This window comes from Callithrix jacchus, chromosome X (assembly GCF_049354715.1).
Source record: "Callithrix jacchus isolate 240 chromosome X, calJac240_pri, whole genome shotgun sequence".
Taxonomy (NCBI): domain Eukaryota; kingdom Metazoa; phylum Chordata; class Mammalia; order Primates; family Cebidae; genus Callithrix; species Callithrix jacchus.
In genome coordinates, this window is record NC_133524.1 from 2985364 (window position 1) to 3004687 (window position 19324).

General features: G+C 42.2%; 1 non-coding gene across 2 annotated transcripts; it reads left to right on the forward strand.

Moving 5' to 3' along the window:
* Positions 1 to 8419: 8419 nt before the first annotated feature.
* On the forward strand, positions 8420 to 17034 carry LOC108589839 (uncharacterized). Of its 2 annotated transcripts, none has more exons than XR_013531407.1 (5): positions 8420 to 8469; positions 11219 to 11313; positions 13266 to 13511; positions 14887 to 14956; positions 16890 to 17034. It is a non-coding gene; the product is annotated as an uncharacterized LOC108589839 (transcript). The 2 variants fall into 2 exon arrangements; XR_013531408.1 differs by having other exon boundaries at positions 13269 to 13511.
* Positions 17035 to 19324: the final 2290 nt, after the last annotated feature.

The window sequence follows — 19324 nt, forward strand, 5'->3', positions numbered from 1 at the left end:
CCCGTCCTTCCCACAACAATGGGAATTATGGGAGACACAATTCAAGATGAGCTTTGGGTGGGGACACAGCCAAACTATATCACCCAGGTCACAGTGTGAAGTGAAAATAAATCTCCCCAAAATCACTAAGCCCAGGGAAAAGTCAAGTGGGGAACTGTATCGGTCAAGCCTGCTTCCCATTTGACTCTTCAATAAGACAGCTACATAGCCAGATCACGATTTGTGCATAAGGAAATTCTGTATGGACAAAGGGCAGACGGAACTCAAAGTCATCCTTCTGAGGAAGGACTCAAGATGGCGCTGTGAGAACAACCCAGGATTGGAGCTCTTCTCATTGAATCCGCAAACGGTGAGTCAGAGCGGCATTTCCAGACTGATCTTTGTTGCCCACAGAACGGGGAAACTCCCAAGTATAAAAAAGACACGGGACGCCAGGCAGTAGGTCTGCCTGGCGAAGCCGGCAGCTGGGGCGGCGGCGGCCAGCCCTACCCAGCAATCCCCACAGGGCGCGCTTGTCCGGGTGCCCTGTTGAACCGGCAACCTGAGACTTGAGAGGGCTGGACTTGAGACTGAACGAGACTTGGACAGTAGGCCAGCCCAGGGGATTGCAGGGATTGGGATACCCAGTGGGACGAACAAAACCGTGATTTCAAACTATCCCGAGAAGACGGTCCGAGACGCTCTGTGGGGAAGGGGTGTCCACCACTACCGAGGCAACCAGCCCCAACTGAGATACACGCCCACTGCTGACGCAGCCAGCCGTTGCCGAGGCAACCCGTCCCTACTGAGATACACGCCCACTGCTGACGCAGCCTGCCGTTGCTAAGGCAACATGCTACAACGAAGAGACTCCGCCGCAGGGCATGGCAGAGACCACAGCAGAGCCGGCAGGAACAGCGCGAATCACACAACAGCAGGGCGGAGCCTCGGCAGCCAAACAGTGGCTAGTCTGCCTTCTAGCTGGGCAGGACACCTGATCGGACATCCAAAAATAAAGCCCAAACCCCTCAACACAGAGCATTTGAGAAAAAAAAAAAAAAGGGTTTTTTAATGAGCTCTGTTGCAGCAGAATCAAACATAGCAGCCTAACAGCCCTGAATGAACAACAGAGTGCACAGCTCAGCAATTAAACCCCTATAAAGTACAAACTGTCTCCTCAAGCAGCTCCCTGACCCCTCTATATCCAAAAGACTGACATTAGGCAGGCATCATCCTGGGACAAAGAGAGCAGAAAAAGAAACTGGTAGCATCCCTCGCTGTGCCACGGCTACTAGAGGTGCACCCCAGACAAGCAGGGTCTGGAGCGGACCTCAGCAGTCGTACAGCGAAGGGGCTAGACTGGTAGAAGGAAAACCAAGCAACAGAAATACTTCATCATCAACATTCTGGGTGTCCACTCAGAGACCCAAACGAAAAGTCAGCAACTATGCAGACGACCAGCGGACAAATCCACAAAGATGGGAAGAAACCAGCGCAAAAAGGAGGAAAACACCCGAAACCAGAACACCTCGCCTCCTAGAAAGGACCAAAACTCCTCACCAGCAAGGGAGCAAAGCTGGACAGAGAATGACTGTGACGAAATGACGGAATTAGACTTCAGAAGATGGATAATGAGAAACTTTTGTGAGCTAAAAGATCATGTATTAAATCAATGCAAAGAAACTAAGAACCTTGAAAAAAGATTTGAAAAAAGATTCGAGGAAATGATAACAAGAATGGATACCTTAGAGAGGAATATGAATGAATTAAAGGAGCTGAAAAACACAATACGAGAACTTCGTGAAGCAAACGCAAGTTTCAATAGCCGAATTGACCAAGCAGAAGAAAGAATATCTGAAGTCGAAGACCAACTCAATGAAATAAAACGAGAAACCAAGATCAGAGAAAAAAGTGCAAAAAGGAATGAACAAAGTCTCCAAGAAATGTGGGACTATGTGAAAAGACCTAACCTACGTTTGATAGGTGTACCAGAAGGGGACGAAGAGAATGAATCCAAGCTGGAAAATACTCTCCAGGACATCATCCAGGAAAATTTCCCCCACCTAGCAAGACAAGCCAACACTCAAATGCAGAAAATACAGAGAACACCACAAAGATATTCTGCAAGAAGAGCAACCCCAAGGCACATAATCGTCAGATTCAACAGGGTTGAAATAAAGGAGAGAATACTAAGGGCAGCCACAAAGGGAAGCCCATCAGACTCACAGCAGATCTCTCGGCAGAAACACTACAAGCCAGAAGAGAGTGGGGGCCAATATTCAACATTCTTAAAGAAAAGAACTTTCAACCCAGAATTTCATATCCAGCCAAACTGAGCCTCAGAAGTGAAGGAAAAATAAAATCCTTTGCGAACAAGCAAGTACTCAGAGATTTTGTCACCACCAGGCCTGCTTTACAAGAGCTCCTAAAAGAGGCACTACACATAGAAAGGATCAATCAGTACCAGCCATTCCAAAATCACACTGAATGCTAAAGAGCTTCAACATAATGAAGAATCTACAACAACTAACAGGCAAAACAGCCACTTAGCATCAAAATAGCAGTATCAAATTCACACATAACAATATTAACCCTAAATGTAAATGGACTAAATGCACCAATCAAAAGACACAGACTGGAAAATTGGATAAAAATCCAAAACCCATCAGTGTGCTGTATCCAGGAAACCCATCTCACATGCAAGGATACACAAAGGCTCAAAATAAAGGGATGGAGGAAGATTTACCAAGCAAATGGAAAGCAAAAAAAAAGCAGGAGTTGCAATTCTCATCTCTGATAAAATAGACTTTAAAGCAACAAAGATCAAAAGAGACAAAGAAGGCCATTACATAATGGTAAAAGGATCGATACAACAAGAAGAGCTAACGATCCTAAACATATATGGACCCAACACAGGAGCACCCAGATACATAAGGCAAGTTCTTAATGACTTACAGAAGGACTTAGACTCCCACACAATAATAGTGGGAGACTTTAACACTCCACTGACAATACTAGACAGATCAACCAAACAGAAAATCAACAAGGATACCCAGGGCTTGAACTCAGACCTGGAGCAAGCAAACCTGGTGGACATTTACAGAACTCTCCACCCCAAATCCACAGAATACACATTCTTCTCAACACCACATCACACCTACTCTAAAATTGACCACATAATTGGAAGTAAAGCACTGCTCAACAAATGCAAAACAACTGAAATCATAACAAACAGCCTCTCAGACCATAGTGCAATCAAGTTAGAACTCAGAATTCAGAAATCGACCCAGAACCGCACAGCTTCATGGAAACTGAAAAACTGGCTCTTGAATGTTGACTGGGTAAACAACGAAATGAAGGCAGAAATAAAGAAGTTCTTCGAAACCAATGAGAACGAAGACACAACGTGCCAGAACCTCTGGGACACATTTAAAGCAGTCTCTAGAGGAAAGTATATAGCAATAAGTGCCCATATGAGGAGAATGGAGAGATCCAAAATTGACACCCTATCGTCAAAATTGAAAGAGCTAGAGGAGCAAGATCAAAAAAACTCAAAACCCAGCAGAAGATAAGAAATTACTAAGATCAGAGCTGAGCTGAAGGAGATTGAGACACGAAAAACCCTTCAAAAATTCAATAAATCCAAGAGCTGGTTTTTTGAAAAGATCAACAAAATAGACAGACCACTAGCCAGATTGATTAAAAATAAAAGAGAGAACAACCAAACAGATGCAATAAAAAATGATAAAGAGGAAATCACCACAGATTCCACAGAAATTCAAACCATCATCAGAGAATATTACAAACAACTATATGCGCATACACTAGTAAACCTGGAAGAAATGGATAAATTCCTGGACTCCGGTGTCCTCCCAAGTCTAAACCAGGAGGAAGCTGAAACTATGAATAGACCAATAACAAGGTCTGAAGTTGAGGCAGCAATTAAGAGCCTACCACACAAAAAAAGCCCAGGTCCAGACGGGTTCACAGCCGAATTCTACCAGACACACAAGGAGGAGCTGGTACCATTCCTTCTAAAACTATTTCAAACAATCCAAAAAGAGGGAATCCTTCCCAAATCATTTTATGAGACCAACATCATCCTGATACCAAAACCCGGCAGAGACCCAACGAGTAAAGAAAACTTCAGGCCAATATCCATGATGAACATAGATGCAAAAATCTTCAATAAAATATTGGCAAGCCGATTGCAACAGCAAATCAAAAAACTTATTCATCATGATCAAGTAGGATTCATCCCGGGGATGCAAGGCTGGTTCAACATACACAAGTCTATCAACGTAATTCACCACATAAACAGAACCAAAAACAAAAACCACATGATTATCTCAATTGACGCAGAGAAGGCATTTGACAAAATTCAACAGCCCTTTATGCTAAAAACCCTCAATAAACTCGGTATCGATGGAACGTATCTCAAAGTAATAAAAGCTATTTATGACAAACCAACAGCCAATATCATACTGAATGGGCAAAAACTGGAAGCATTCCCTTTGAAATCTGGTACTAGACAAGGATGCCCTCTCTCACCACTCCTATTCAATATAGTACTGGAAGTTCTAGCCAGAGCAATCAGGCAAGAAAAAGAAATAAAGGGTATTCAAATAGGAAAGGTGGAAGCCAAATTGTCTCTATTTGCAGACGACATGATAGTATACCTAGAAGACCCCATCGCCTCAGCCCAAAAACTCCTGAAACTGATAAACAACTTCAGCAAAGTCTCAGGATATAAAATCAATGTGCAAAAATTACAAGCATTCGTCTACACCAATAACAGACTTAAAGAAAGCCAAATCAAGAGCGAACTGCCATTCGCAATTGCTACAAAAAGAATAAAATACCTTGGAATACAACTCACAAGGAATGTAAGGGACCTCTTCAAGGAGAACTACAAACCACTGCTCAACGAAATCAGAGAGGACACAAACAGATGGAGAAACATTCCATGTTCATGGTTAGGAAGAATTAATATGAAAATGGCTATACTGCCCAAAGTAATTTACAGAATCAACGCTATCCCCATCAAGCTACCATTGACTTTCTTCACAGAACTGGAAAAAACCACCATGAACTTCATATGGAACCAAAAGAGAGCCCGCATAGCCAAGTCAATTCTAAGCAAAAAGAACACAGCGGGGGGCATCACACTACCGGATTTCAAACTATACTACAAGGCTACAGTAATCAAAACAGCATGGTACTGGTACCAAAACAGAGATATAGACCAATGGAACAAAACAGAGGCACCGGAGGCAACACAACATACATACAACTATACAATCTTTGATAAACCTGTCAAAAACAAGCAATGGGGCAAGGATTCCATGTTTAACAAATGGTGTTGGGAAAACTGGCTAGCCATGTGCAGAAAGCGGAAACTGGACCCCTTCCTGACACCTTACACTAAAATTAACTCCAGATGGATTAAAGACTTAAACATAAGACCTGGCACCATAAAAACCCTAGAAGGAAATCTAGGCAAAACTATCCAGGACATAGGAGTAGGCAAGGACTTCATGAACAAAACACCAAAAGCATTGGCAACAAAAGCCAAAATAGACAAATGGGACCTAATGAAACCCACAGCTTCTGCACGGCAAAAGAAACAGTCACTAGAGTGGATCGGCAACCAACAGAATGGGAAAAAATTTTTGCAGTCTACCCATCTGACAAAGGGCTGATATCCAGAATTTACAAAGAACTCAAACAGATTTACAGGAAAAAAACAAACAAGCCCATTCAAAAGTGGGCAAAGGATATAAACAGATACTTTATGAAAGAAGACATATATGAGGCGAACAATCATATGAAAAAATGCTCATCATCACTGGTCATCAGAGAGATGCAAATCAAAACCACATTGAGATACCATCTCACGCCAGTTAGAATGGCGATCATTAAAAAATCTGGAGACAACAGATGCTGGAGAGGATGTGGAGAAAAAGGAACACTTTTACACTGTTGGTGGGAGTGTAAATTAGTTCAACCATTGTGGAAGACAGTGTGGCGATTCCTCAAGGCCTTAGAAATAGAAATTCCATTTGACCCAGCAATCCCATTACTGGGTATATATCCAAAAGACTATAAATCGTTCTACTATAAGGACTCATGTACACGAATGTTCATTGCAGCACTGTTTACAATAGCAAAGACCTGGAATCAACCCAAATGCCCATTGATGATAGACTGGATTGGAAAAATGTGGCACATATACACCATGGAATATTATGCAGCAATCAGAAATGATGAGTTCGTGTCGTTTGTAGGGACATGGATGAATCTGGAGAACATCATCCTCAGCAAACTGACACAAGAACAGAAAATGAAACACCGCATATTCTCACTCATAGGTGAGTTATGAAAAATGAGAACACATGGACACAGAAAGGGGAGTACTAAACACTGGGGTCTATTGGGGGGAAAAGGGGAGGGCCAGTGGGAGGGATAGCCTGGGGAGAAATGCCAAATGTGGGTGAAGGGGAGAAGAAAAGCAAAGCACACTGCCATGTGTGTACCTACGCAACTGTCTTGCATGCTCTGCTCATGTACCCCAAAACCTATAATCCAATAAAAAATTTAAAAAATAAATAAATAAATAAATAAATAAAGTCATCCTTCCAAGGCTCCCCTGAGTCAAATGCTTATCTGATAACCTCCTCTTCCCATTGCTTATGTAAAAGTGCAGATACACTGAGCCAGCCTAAACTGTGTATTCAGTAGAAAGCTGATCAAGGACTCAGAAGAATGCAACCTTTTGTCTGTTATCTACTTCTAATCTGAAAGCGTCCACTTTGAGAGGTCCTGAATTACTGAACCGAAGCCATGTACCTTTTATACATATTGATTGATGTCTCACATCTCCCTAAAATGTATAAAAGCAAACTGTGCCCTGACCATCTTTGGCACCCGTCGTCTGGGCCTCCTGAGGCTGCGTCACGGGCACACATTCTCAACCTTGGCAAAATAAACTTTCTAAGTTGACTGAGACCTGTCTCAGATACGTTGGGTTCACAATCGATTTTCAGTGTACTAATGATGACTGAAGAACTGTGAGGTTCATACATTTGGAAAGGAAAGCTTTATTTCTACAAATGCTTTGGCTCAAGGGTCCTCTTCTACAAGAGCCCTGCAGGTAACATTACTCTTGCAGAATCAAACAATGGTTTGAGAAACCTTATCAAATTTTCTGATGTAGCTTTCCCTCACAGTGGTGGTCTGAGTACAGCTTGGTTTTCAACGTTTTGGGGAGACATGAGGCATCTATCAACACATGTAAGATGTACATTGTTTCCATCCCAAAAGGTGAGATAACTCAAAGTTGGGGGGGGGCTTCCAGGTCAGGGATAGATAAGATACAAAAGTTGCATTCTTTTGGGTCTTTGATCAGCCTTTCACTGAATACACAATTTATATGTGAGGGCAGGGGAGTGAATTGAGGGGTAGTCACTGATGCCTGAATGGTTCAGTGAATCTGCATCTCTGCATAAACAATAGGGCAGGGGAAGCTATCAGATATGCATTTGTCTCAGGTGAGCAGAGGGCTGACCTTCACTTCTGTCTGTCCTTTGTCCCACGCCTGTGAAAATAAGCTGTCAAATTTTATTGCCAAGGTGAAATTGAACAGAATTGTTTGTTTGTGTGTTTTTGTCTTCGTGGCTGTCTTATTTAGGATAAAATGGGAGGCAGTTTCTCCTGGCAGTTCCCAACTGGACTTTTTCTCTTAGCCTGGGGATTTGGTTTCTTTTCACTAATTAACAAACTCAATCAATGAGTTGTCAAACAAAAACAGGGAAGGGAAAAGTAAGTCAAAAGGCTCATACCAGAAGGGTGGAAATCTTTGGATAATTATTAAGAAATGACACAAATAAAAGGAAAGTTGATGGAGTTAAAACAAAGGTCTTCACAACATGATCAAAGGTTGGGTGGGCCAAAGAGAGCCCCGAGTGGTCCCCCAACATTAAGGTGCCCCATACCAGTTTTCTTCATTTGCCTTAGATTGGAGAAATTTAAGAAAAATTAAGGCTAGGCACTGTGCTCACACCTCTAATCCCGACACTTTGGGAGGCTGAGACACCTGAGGTCTCTGATCTGGGAGGCAGATCACCTGAGGTCAAGAGTTTGAGACCAGCCTGGCCAACATGGCGAACCCCATCTCTACTAAAAATACAAAAATTAGCTGGGTGTGGTGGCACACACCTGTAATTCCAGCTACTTGGGAGGCTGAGGCAGGAGAATCACTTGAACCCGGGAGGCAGAGGTTGCAGTGAGCTGAGATCGTGCTACTGCACTCCAGCCTGGGTGACAGAGCAAAACCCTGTCTCAAGAAAAAGAAAAATCAAAAGTCAAAGGTTTTAATGACAATATTGACATTGCCTCAGGTGAGTCAAGATAAATATTGGCAAAAGGGCAGGAGTCTCTTGGCTCAACCCTGTGCTGCAAAAACCCAAACCCTTTTTCACTGGAGAGGAGGTAGGGAAATAAAGTTCCTGGGACCAGATATTTAAGAATGTAAGGATTGGTAGGAGTAAAAAATTTGAGATGTTTAAACAGGCTTCGTGTTTGGTAGTTATGACTTTGTTTGTTTTTTGTTTTGTTTTGTTTTGTTTTTATAGGAATGGGAGAAGGGAGGAAGGTAGGAAGGGAGGAAGGGAGGAAGGCAGGAAGGGAGGAAAGGAGGAAGGGAGGGAGGGAGGGAGGGAGGAAGGGAGAAAGGGAGGGAGGGAGGGAGGGAGGGAGGGAGGGAGGGAGGGAGGGAGGGAGAGAAGGGAAGGAAGGAAATCGGGCAATGAGAGAGACATTGCCGACCTGGATCTAGAGGTCTACAGGTTGATTTTTTTTCTTCTTTTTTTTGAGAGAAGGAAAGAATAAAAGGAGTGAAGGAGAGGAAGAAAGAGGAAGAAAAAGAGGGAGAGAGAATGGAAATGTTGCTTTATTCTAAAAAAAATAGGTATTAATAATGGCCAATCAATATTTCATTTAAACCTATGAGTAGGTGTGATGTGGTATTGACAAGAATGTATATTTTGTGTATTTAAAGTGGAGAGCTCTATACATATTTATTAAGTTTACTTGTTCCAGATCTGAGTTCGAGTCCTTGATATCCTTATTAATTTTCTGTCTCATTGAGTCTAAGTCTCTATGTATCTGGGTGTTAGGATCGTTAGCTCTTGTTGTTGCATTGATCCTTTTACCACCATATCTTTGTTGCTTTAAAATCTATTTTATCAGATACGAGAATTGCAACTCCTGCTTTTAATTTATTTATTTATTTATTTTTGCTCTCCATTTGGTTGGTAAATCTTTCTCCATCCCTTTGTTTTGAGTCTTTGTGTATCCTTGCATGTGAAATGGGTCTGGATGTAACATGCCATTGGGTTTTGGCTGTATCTTTTGATTGGGGGATTTAGTCGACTTAAATTTAGGATTACTTCCATTTGTTGTTAACTGGCTGTTTTATCCATTCGTTGATGTAAATTCTTCTTTATGTTGATGCTCTTTACTTTTTGGTATATTTTTAGAAAGGCTAATACTGGTTGTTTCTTTCTATGTGTAATGCTTCTTTCAGAAGCTCTTGTAAAGCAGGCCTGGTGGTAATAAAATCTCTGAGTTCTTGCTTGTTTATAAAAGATTTTATTTTTTCTTCAGTTGTGAAGCTTAGTTTGGCTGGATATGAAATTCTGGGCTGAAAGTTCTGTTCTTTAAGGATGTTGAATATTGGCCCCCACTCTCTTCTGGCTTGCAGAGTTTCTGCTGAGAGATGTGCTGTAAGTCTAATAGGCTTCCCTTTGTGGGTAATCTGACCTTTCTCTCTGGCTGCCCTTAGTATTTTCTCCTTCATTTCAACCCTGGTGAATCTAATGATTATGTGCCTTGGGGTTGCTCTTCTTGAGGAATATCTTTGTGGGGTTCTCTGTATTACCTGGGGTTAAATATTGTCCTGTTTTGCTAGTTTAGAAAAATTTTTCTGAATAATATCCTGAAGGGTATTTTCCAGCTTGGATTCATTCTCTCCATTGCATTCAGGTACACCTATCAAACGTAAATTTAGTCTTTTCACATAGTCCCTCATTTCTTGGAGACTTTGCTCATTCCTTTTTATCCTTTTTTCTCTAATCTTATCTTCTCATTTTATTTCATTAAGTTGGACTTCGACCTCTGATATCCTTTCTTCTGCTTGAACAATTTGAGTGTTTAAACCTGTGCATACTTCTCGGAGTTCCTGTATTGTATTCTTCAGTTCCATTAATTCACGTATATTCCTCTCTAAGTTGTCTATTCTCATTAGGATTTCATCAAACCTTTTTTCAAAGTTCTTAGTTTCTTTACATTGGGCTACAACATGTTCTTTTAACTCACAGAAGTTTCTTATTATCCATCTTCTGAAGCCTGATTCTGTTAATGGGATGCACTCATTCTCCACCAAGCCTTGTTCCCTTGTTGATGAGGAACTGCTATCCTCTTTAGAGGGAGAGGCATTCTGGTTTTTAGTATTCTCAGACTTTTTACAATGGTTTCTTCTCATCATTGTAAATTTATCCACCTGTCGTCTTTGTAATTACCAACTTTCAGATTAGGTCTCTGGGTGGATGTCCAAGTTGTTAATTCCCAGGGCCGAAATATGAGCAACTCACTGTGCCGGCCAAAACAGCGACGTTAAGACGGATGGTGCATTTCTGCCTGGGAATCTCCAGTCTTGCTTCCTTCTTGAGTCCGTAATAACCTCGGTCAGAAGGGGAACCAGTCCCGTTTACTCTGCACCAAGAGCTGTCATGCCGAGGTGCTGGCAAAACCTCTGCACCGGCCACAAGAGTCGTGCTGGCGACCCATGCGCCTCCTCCACTTGGAATCTTCTGTTCCATGAGTGACCAAAATTTGTCTGAAAGTGTGGCATCCTCTCGTTCTCTGCACTTTCACTGAGAGCTGCAATCCTATGATGTTAGTGATTGGCCATCTTGAATCGTTCCCTAGTTATGACTTCTTGACGTAAATGTCTTATGAAAATGGGTACTGTATCTGAGCAGGGAACACTCCCCCCAATACTATAAAACTGAGGGCACGTAAATCTGCCCTTTGGGGAAATGTTCATGGATCATGATCAATGGGAACTAGTAAGACTGCCTAGGATTACAGAACCTAGGGTAGAAGCTGGGGTGCCGGCAAGGAAAACTTCTCCACTTCACAGCCCTTCGTGGACTGTTATTTTGTTTGTTTTTTATAGAGATGAGGTTTCACCATGTTGGCCAGGCTAATCTCGAAATCCTGAGGTCAAGCAATTCACTCACTTCAGCCTCTCAAACTGCTGGGATTACGGAGGTGAGCCACCATGCCCAGCCATTTGTGGAATGTTTATTGGGTCCAATAGCAAAAGCCTACAAGCCTGTCGAGTATCACAACCACTGGGAATTGGGACTAGAGAATTTCCACTTCAGGGCTGCAACCAACAATGAAATTAGAAGCCCTCTAACCAGTACAATGGATCCCTCTTCTCTGCCAAAGGCATTCAAAACCAAACCTGAAAACCTAGGCCAAGCCATGGTGAGAAGTTGGGTCAGGCATGCCTCCTGATACCCTCCTCCTTTGAAATTTGGGCATAACTGACCACCACTAACATCAACACAGAGATCTTAAGACTGACAAAAGAGACTCTTTGTGACAGTGAGATACCAAATGTCAAACTGACTCTAGTATTATCAGTAACAGATAAGCAACATAAAATCAAAGCATTTTGTCCAAAAATATATTTATTTGATGTATTTTGAAATGGCCCTACAAGGCTGTCTCTTGCAGGGAAAATCCACATTCTCTTTTATTTTTTGAGACGGTGTTTCGCTCTTGTTAGCCAGGCTGGAGTGCAATGGCAGGATCTCGGCTCACCGCAACCTCAACCTCCCGGGTTCAAGCAATTCTCCTGCCTCAGCCTCCCAAGTAGCTGGGACTACAGGCACGCACCACCATGCCCAGCTAACTTTTGTATTTTTAGTACAGACGGGTTTTCACCTTGTTGACCGGGATGGTCTTGATCTCTTGACCTCATGATCCACCTGCCTTGGCCTCCCAGATTGCTGAGATTATAGGCATGAGCCACCGTGCCTGGCCAAAAATCTACATTCTGTTCAAAAATCACTGTTTCTTTTCAGGTCTTTTTCCTAATTCAGGAAATAATTGACTAAGAATCCGGCACAGTTTTTAGGTCTGATAAGTGCTCCGCAGCCTGCTAGCTGGAGACTTCATCTGCATGATGAAACCTTGGTCTCCACAATGCCTTATCTTTCTCATGACAAAGTCTCACTGTTTGTTTCCCGGGCTGGAGTACAGTGGTGCAATCTCAGCTCACTGCCACCTCTGCCTCCTGGGTTCAGGTGATTCTCCTGTCTCGGCCTTCCAAGTGACCACAACAGTGACCTTAACCCAGACAGTTTCTTCTATTGATTCCAGGTCTTCAAATAATAATGTTAGCAGTGGGTGTTATTTGAGTCACATGGCACCAAAGTATGTCAGTGACAGCAAATCTGTACGAGTCTGCAGTAACTTCAATTCTTGCCTCCTCAGAAAAAAGAATTTGACCAAATGACATAATATAGACTGAGATACTGCAGCCAGTTTTAGAGCAGGAGTGAACATTTATTAAAACTGGGTTGTATGCATGCTCGCTTGAGGCATTCTTCCCTTGCCAGCTGAATGTTCCTGGGAGGTCATAGACCAGTCAAATGCCACCATTTTACCTTAGTGTGCATGCTAGTGCACACTCATCCAGCTCCTGAGATCATATTGGGAAGCTGCTGGTCACCTGTTTCAGGTGTTTTCTATGTATTGGGAGACAGCCTTTCCTGGTGCTGGTTGTGATCAGTTATTATTTGAGAGGGACAGTTTAGTAAGCACCTGACAATCACCTGATGCTCGCCTGACATTCCTGATGGGGGTGGGGAGAGCCTTTCCTGCCCTGCTCAGGCCTGACTAACTACCTGATGTAACAACAACTGAACTCTTTCAACCAATTTCCAACGAGAAAATCTATGACTCTCTATGACCTGAAAGCCCACACTTTGAAGTGTGTCACCTTTCCTGGCCGAAGCAATGCACGTCTTACATGTGTTGAGGGGTGTCTTATGTCCCCCTAACATGCATAAAGCCAATCTGTAACTCAACAACCCTGGGCACATGTTCTCAGGATCTCCTGAGGTCTGTACTGTGGGCCAGTAGACACTCATATTTGGCTCAGAATAAATCTCATACAATAGTTTACAGACTTTGATCCTTTCTATCAGCAGAGACGGTTCCACCCTTGCTATGGGATGTTAACTGAAGCTAATGGAAATAATGGTGTCTAAAAGAGTTCCATGTTGAAACATAAATGCTTCATATAGGACCTGCTGCTACCTGGGTAATGCAAAGACAACATACAAGGAGGAGCCTCTTTTTCCTCTTCAGATTGACTCTGTAACTATGTGAGGAGCTGGTGGATTTTACGGTGACTGAAAAATAGCTCTTCACATGTGAATCGTAGTTCCAAGGTGAGCAAACATCATCATCGTCTTTGGAAGGCTGCCACTCTGGTTAAAGAAGCATTAAGGACATTTGTTTTTCTTGTGAGATATTTACAGTTTAGAGTGATTGGATATCATATTTTGTTGTGAGCAAAATGTACGTTTCTCTCTAGCTGAGCTCTCCACAATTTGGAAACTATTTCTGACTCTTCTCATTTTACGGCAATATATAGTGGTTTGCATGAGTTTAGTAAGATTGTTTTCCTTTGAAACAGGACACAGTTGTGGACACTTTACTTGCCCAAGGCTTTCACTGAAATAATGTGCTTTTAGGTAAAGTTCCAGCAGAGCCAGCCTGAGAAGAGCCTATCAATTGTTGCTGCGCTTTATGCAAATCCTCAAGTACTATGAGCCTAAAACTTATTTTGCAGATGAATTTGTCTTCCTATACGTTTTCTTCAATAGAAAAGGGGGGCTAGAGAGACAGAAAAATTATTTCACCTGTACCATACCTGTTACTAGATTCTGGCCCTGACCTTTGTTTTTATTATTTACTTATTTATTTGAGACAGAGTATTATCTCCCTCTTCCCCAGGCTGGAGTGCAGTGGTGCGATCTCAGCTCACTGCAACCTCAGCATCCTGGGTTCAAGTGATCTTCCTATTTCAGCCTCCCAAGTAGGTGGGACTCCAGGTGCGTGCCACCGTGCCCTGTTAATTTTTGTGTTTTAGTACAGATGGGGTTTTGCTCTGTTGTCCAGGCTGGTCTCAAACTCCTGGACTCAAGGGATTTGCCTGCCTCAGCCTTCCAAAGTGCTGGGATTACAGGTGCGAGCCACTGTGCTCAGCTTTGGCCTTCATTTTTACATGCAGATGGAATCATGGATTATTTCTTGACAACAAGAACTCTCTGAAAATGAAACAGGTTATAATTTTCGTCATGATGTCTTTAATTGGTACCCTAACAGTATAGGTTCTTTTTTCTGTTGTGACACACAAATTCTCTTGATTGTCAAAATTAGGAATGTTATTTATTTCTTGTTGTTTTACTTCTGAGAAAATCAGAATCATGGTATTCTGATGATCAGAGATAAGTTGACAAAGCCTATAAATCTCCCTCATTTGGCATCCCATTGGGCCAAAACTATCTGTCACTGCCAATGCCCTGCTGCTAAAACTATACAATCACCCTCACTCTAGACCCAGGGCCTATCACGGAAGAGATGGGTGCGTGAGATTGTAACAGCCGATTTTGAGAGACAATATGAGTTCAGACCCTCTAAATCAAAGATGGATATGCAGATGACTAAACACCTAGTAAAACAAGCTGCTTTCACCTCCTGGGTTATTACCCAACCCCTTTACATCCATCTAAACCATAACAAATTTCCTGTTTCCCATAGAATTGAAAGAAATGTACTGAGAGGATAAAGGTGCCTCATGACAAAGCCTCCCTGGTATAATACTCCAAAGGTATGAGATTTATGTGTGTATATATATATAATTTTTTTTCCAGCCAACTTAGGACAAATTACTAAAATGTCTGTAAAAAGCATTATGGCACAACAAAATTATCTAAATTTCTTACATAAAAGGTTTTAACCAGGCTTATATTTTATGTAGTTAACAGGTACAAGTCTGTAAATAAAACCAAGAACACAGTAGCTCAATGCATACAAGGTAAAGAGAAATTAATTTTTTTACCTCACCTTTGGCTTTTGGTTTTTTGGCTTTTGTATTGCTTAAAGAATTTTAAAGGTTGATGAATGCCTGTCCACCTTCATTCCCATCTGGCTTAGGATGTTTAAACTGGCTGTAAGTCTTTGGGCTCTAAGCCCCTTTGTTATAGTTTCACCAATGCACCACAATGTAGCACTCTCTCATTGTAAGGTATCACCTGGAGTTATTTGTCTCACCCCCAAGAGAATTAAGGAGCACGGACACAAAGGGTGAGGTCGGAGTGTAAGTTTAATAAGCAAAAGAAGAAAGCTATCCACCATGCAGAGAGGGCTCAAAAGAACATTGCTGTTTCACATTTAAATGTAAAGGCTTTTATAAGAAAATTATGAGGGCTGGGCATCTTATTTGGATACAGTGCAAACTTCTGGTAGCTCCACATTCTCCTAATGTACACACAGGCCCTTAGCTTAAGTTACTCCATATTGTTTTATTCTGCTTACTGCGTGTGTGTCAAGGCACAGAGTTTTCCATTGCGGGCATGTCTGGGCAAGTCACCTGTGTGGCCTTTCTTATCTGTGCAGCTGTGGGCATGTCTTGGGCAACCACCCTGTGCAAGTTCCCTTAGCTGTGCCTGCAGGTTGTTCTTTCATTTGAAGGGATTCAACTGAGGATCCACACTAACTGCCTGCCTGACTGGTTTCTTCCTTCCTACTCTCTCACTTTGGCTAGAGGGAGTCCCATAAAGGGACAGGATGGATGGGGAGCAGGCTGTCATGCCATTCTGGCAATGCTATGGAATAAAATTAAACTTCAGTGGTCATTGATGTTGCGATTGGCAAATCTTGGCCAGACGGAGAAGAATGCCATCTGAATAGCTTAATAAAAATAATAAAATTCAACCCTCTGAATGGACCCTCTCCTCAGCCAAAGGCATTCCGAAGTAAACCTGAAAAGCTAGTTCACACGATAATTGGAAGTGGGGGTTGGACATGCATCATTAGGTTCTCCTTCCTTTGGAATTCAGGCATTCACATTACCTTCCTTTGGAATTCAGGCATGGCTGACCAGCATTCACATTAAAACAGAGACCTTCAGACTGACCAAACAGACTCTTCGTAGCCATAACCAACATGACAGATAGCAGGTCCTGAGAGAAATCCAAGTATTTTACCCCAAAATATATTTATGTGACATGTTTTTGGAATGGTCCTGCAAAGTTGTCTTTTGTGGGAAAAATCTGCATTCTATAGAGAATCTCCTTCACTTTCCAGACCTTTTCTCAGATTCAGAAGATAATTAACTAAGAGTCTGGCACCTTTGAAAATCTGATTTACAAGGTGTTCTCTACGAAGCTTTCTACCTGGGGGCTTCAGCATAACGGGAACTTTGGTCTCCACAACCCCATTTCTTAACCCACACACTCCTTTCTAGGGAGTCCAGATCTTTAGATAATAATTTCTTCAACCAGCTGCTGATCAGAAAGTCTCTGACTCTACTACAAACCTGGAGGCTCCCTACTTTGACTTGTCCTGTCTTTCTGCATCAAACCAACAGCCACAGGGAGCCCCAGTGAGGGACAGAATGGGCCTGGAACTATTAGCTATGCAAACTTGTAGCTATACAAGCCAAGCCACATAGACTTGTAGCTATTAGCTATACATAACGTAAGTTATAACACTTTATTTTTATTTGTTTATTTATTTCATTTATGTATTTTTTTTTGGAGACAAGGAATTAGTCTGTCACCCAGGCTGGAGTGCAGTGGCACCATCTTGGCTCACTGTAACCTCTACCTCCTGGGCTCAAGTGATCCTCCCACTTCAGCCTCCTGAGTAGCTGGGCCCAGAGGCAAATGCCACCATACCCGGCTGGTAAGTTTATATGAACTTAAAGCATTTATATTTATTTGTTTAATTTCTGAGTCCTCATTTATGTTCATTTGATTTCATGTTACTCACACACACACACATATATGTGTATATGTATATTTATATTCATTTAAACATGCATACACACTGCACAAATAAACATTTCATGGCTTTTACCTCAGAATTCTAGCCATGAGACAGTGTCACAAACTCACTATCTTATAAAAGATAGCTGGATTTAAATATATTTCTAAATTTCTGACAAAATCAGGACCTTTTTACATGGGTAAACTTTGTTTGCCGTGATAGATAATCTAATAAAAGCTGTGACTAACCATTTTGGGTGAAGCATTTTTTATGGCAGTTGAGTTTTTAAAAACCTTATTCTCCCCCCTTCTTTATTGAAAATAAGTTTTTAATATTTACATTTTGGCTGAAACTAGCTGAACTGTATAAGAAAATAAAATTTCCAAACGAACTTGAATTAGTGGTATAATAAACATTGAGGTTTATTTTAATACTAGTGGCTTACTTATAGTAGATTTAAAGCAGACAGAAAAGAGAAAAATAGATAGAGAGCTTTAGAACAGGGGTCTCCAACCTGTGGGCCACAGACCAGTCTCTGACCTGTTAGGAACTGGGCTGCAGAGCAGGAGGTGAGCAGCAGGCCAGAGACCAAAGCTTCATCTGTATTGACAGCCACTCTCCATTGCTCAATGACTGTCTGAGCTCTGCTTCCTGTCAGACTGTGGCAGCGTTACAGGAGCATGACCCATACTGTGAACTGTGTATGTGAGGGATGTGGGTTGCCTGCTCCTCATAAGAACGTAATGCCTCATGATCAGTCACTGTCTCCCCTCACCCCCAGATGGGACCATCTAGTTACAGAAAAACAAGCTGAGCTCCCACTGATTCTACATGATGGTGTATTGTAGAATTATTTCATTCTATATTACAGTGTAGAAATAAAGTGCACAATCAATGTCATGCACTTGAATTATCCCAAAACAATCCCCTCTCCCAGTCTGTGGAAAAATTGTGTTCCGTGAAAGCGGTCCCTTTGGTCAAAAACATTGAGGATGGCTGTATTAGAAGATTGTATATTTAACTCTATAGCTGCAGGTTAATCACTTGAGGTCTGAAATTTTTTTGTTTGTTGTTCTAATTTGTCCATCAATTTTAAAATATGCAAAAAAGAACAAGCTATAATTGTAATTACCTGAAGTCTCATAACTCCTGGCCTGTTTTTGAAGTTTTTTATGTTTTTAAACACATAAACCCAGGCCCCATGAAAACAGACAGACACATGAACTGGTTTTTAGACGGGATAAAAGTCCAACAACACTGCCCCCTCTCCAACAGGATACCTACCCCAGTGAAATACAAAAAATAATGTGGCTTATTCTGAGGAAAAGCCCACATGGAGGAAAAGGGAATTCCTGGCCGTATATGCTAAGGTCACTTAGTCTGCCATTGAGCCTACTGACTTCCACAAACACCACATTTCCTCAAAACAATGAAGTGTTGCAGGCATCTGATACCACAAAGGGGGAAAGGGGGAGAATCTCCAAGACAAAACCATTCTTGGCAGCTGCTGATGTCCTTGGAATCTGAGCTGTGGGGTGCGTGAGCCCTGGTGCCACCACTGCCAATTGCTCCATCTGGTGGGAGCCAGGCAAGCTAGGCCACCCAAGGCTCACAGACCCATGTTGGGTGCCAGAAACTGCAACTGAATCTAGGTTCCACTGCTCACTGCTGGAAAACAAAACCTTAGAGACAAGAGTTAGTGGAAGGAAAAGCAGGTTCATCTGTTCTAGCGCCAGAAAGACAAGAGTAACTGAAAACTGAATTTGGGTCACAGGAACAGAGTCAGAGAATAGGAGGGTAATAAGCAGTGAGACATGCCCAGGTTTGCATGTTAGTGAGAGGTAGGAACTCTGATGGCACCAGGAGCTCAAACTGACCCCTAGTTGCTAGTAGACAAAATGAGCCAAACATTTGTAAAAGTAATTTCTGGACAAATGTTGTTCATCCTATATTTTAGGGTTTAAATTTGAGAAGCTAAAAATGCAAAGTGCTGAGTTTCCTCACACAGGGCACCACTGTTGGGTCACCACCTGTGGAGTCTGTCCTGCAGACCCTGACTCAAGGATGGATGAATAAATTCACCCAGACACAGATGTTCAGCGTATGAGCAGGTTGGGGTGTCCGCACCACTCATGGAGACTCCTGAGAGAGATGGCAGCTATGGCCATGACACGCTGGCCTCGGTGGCCTTTATTCACCACACATT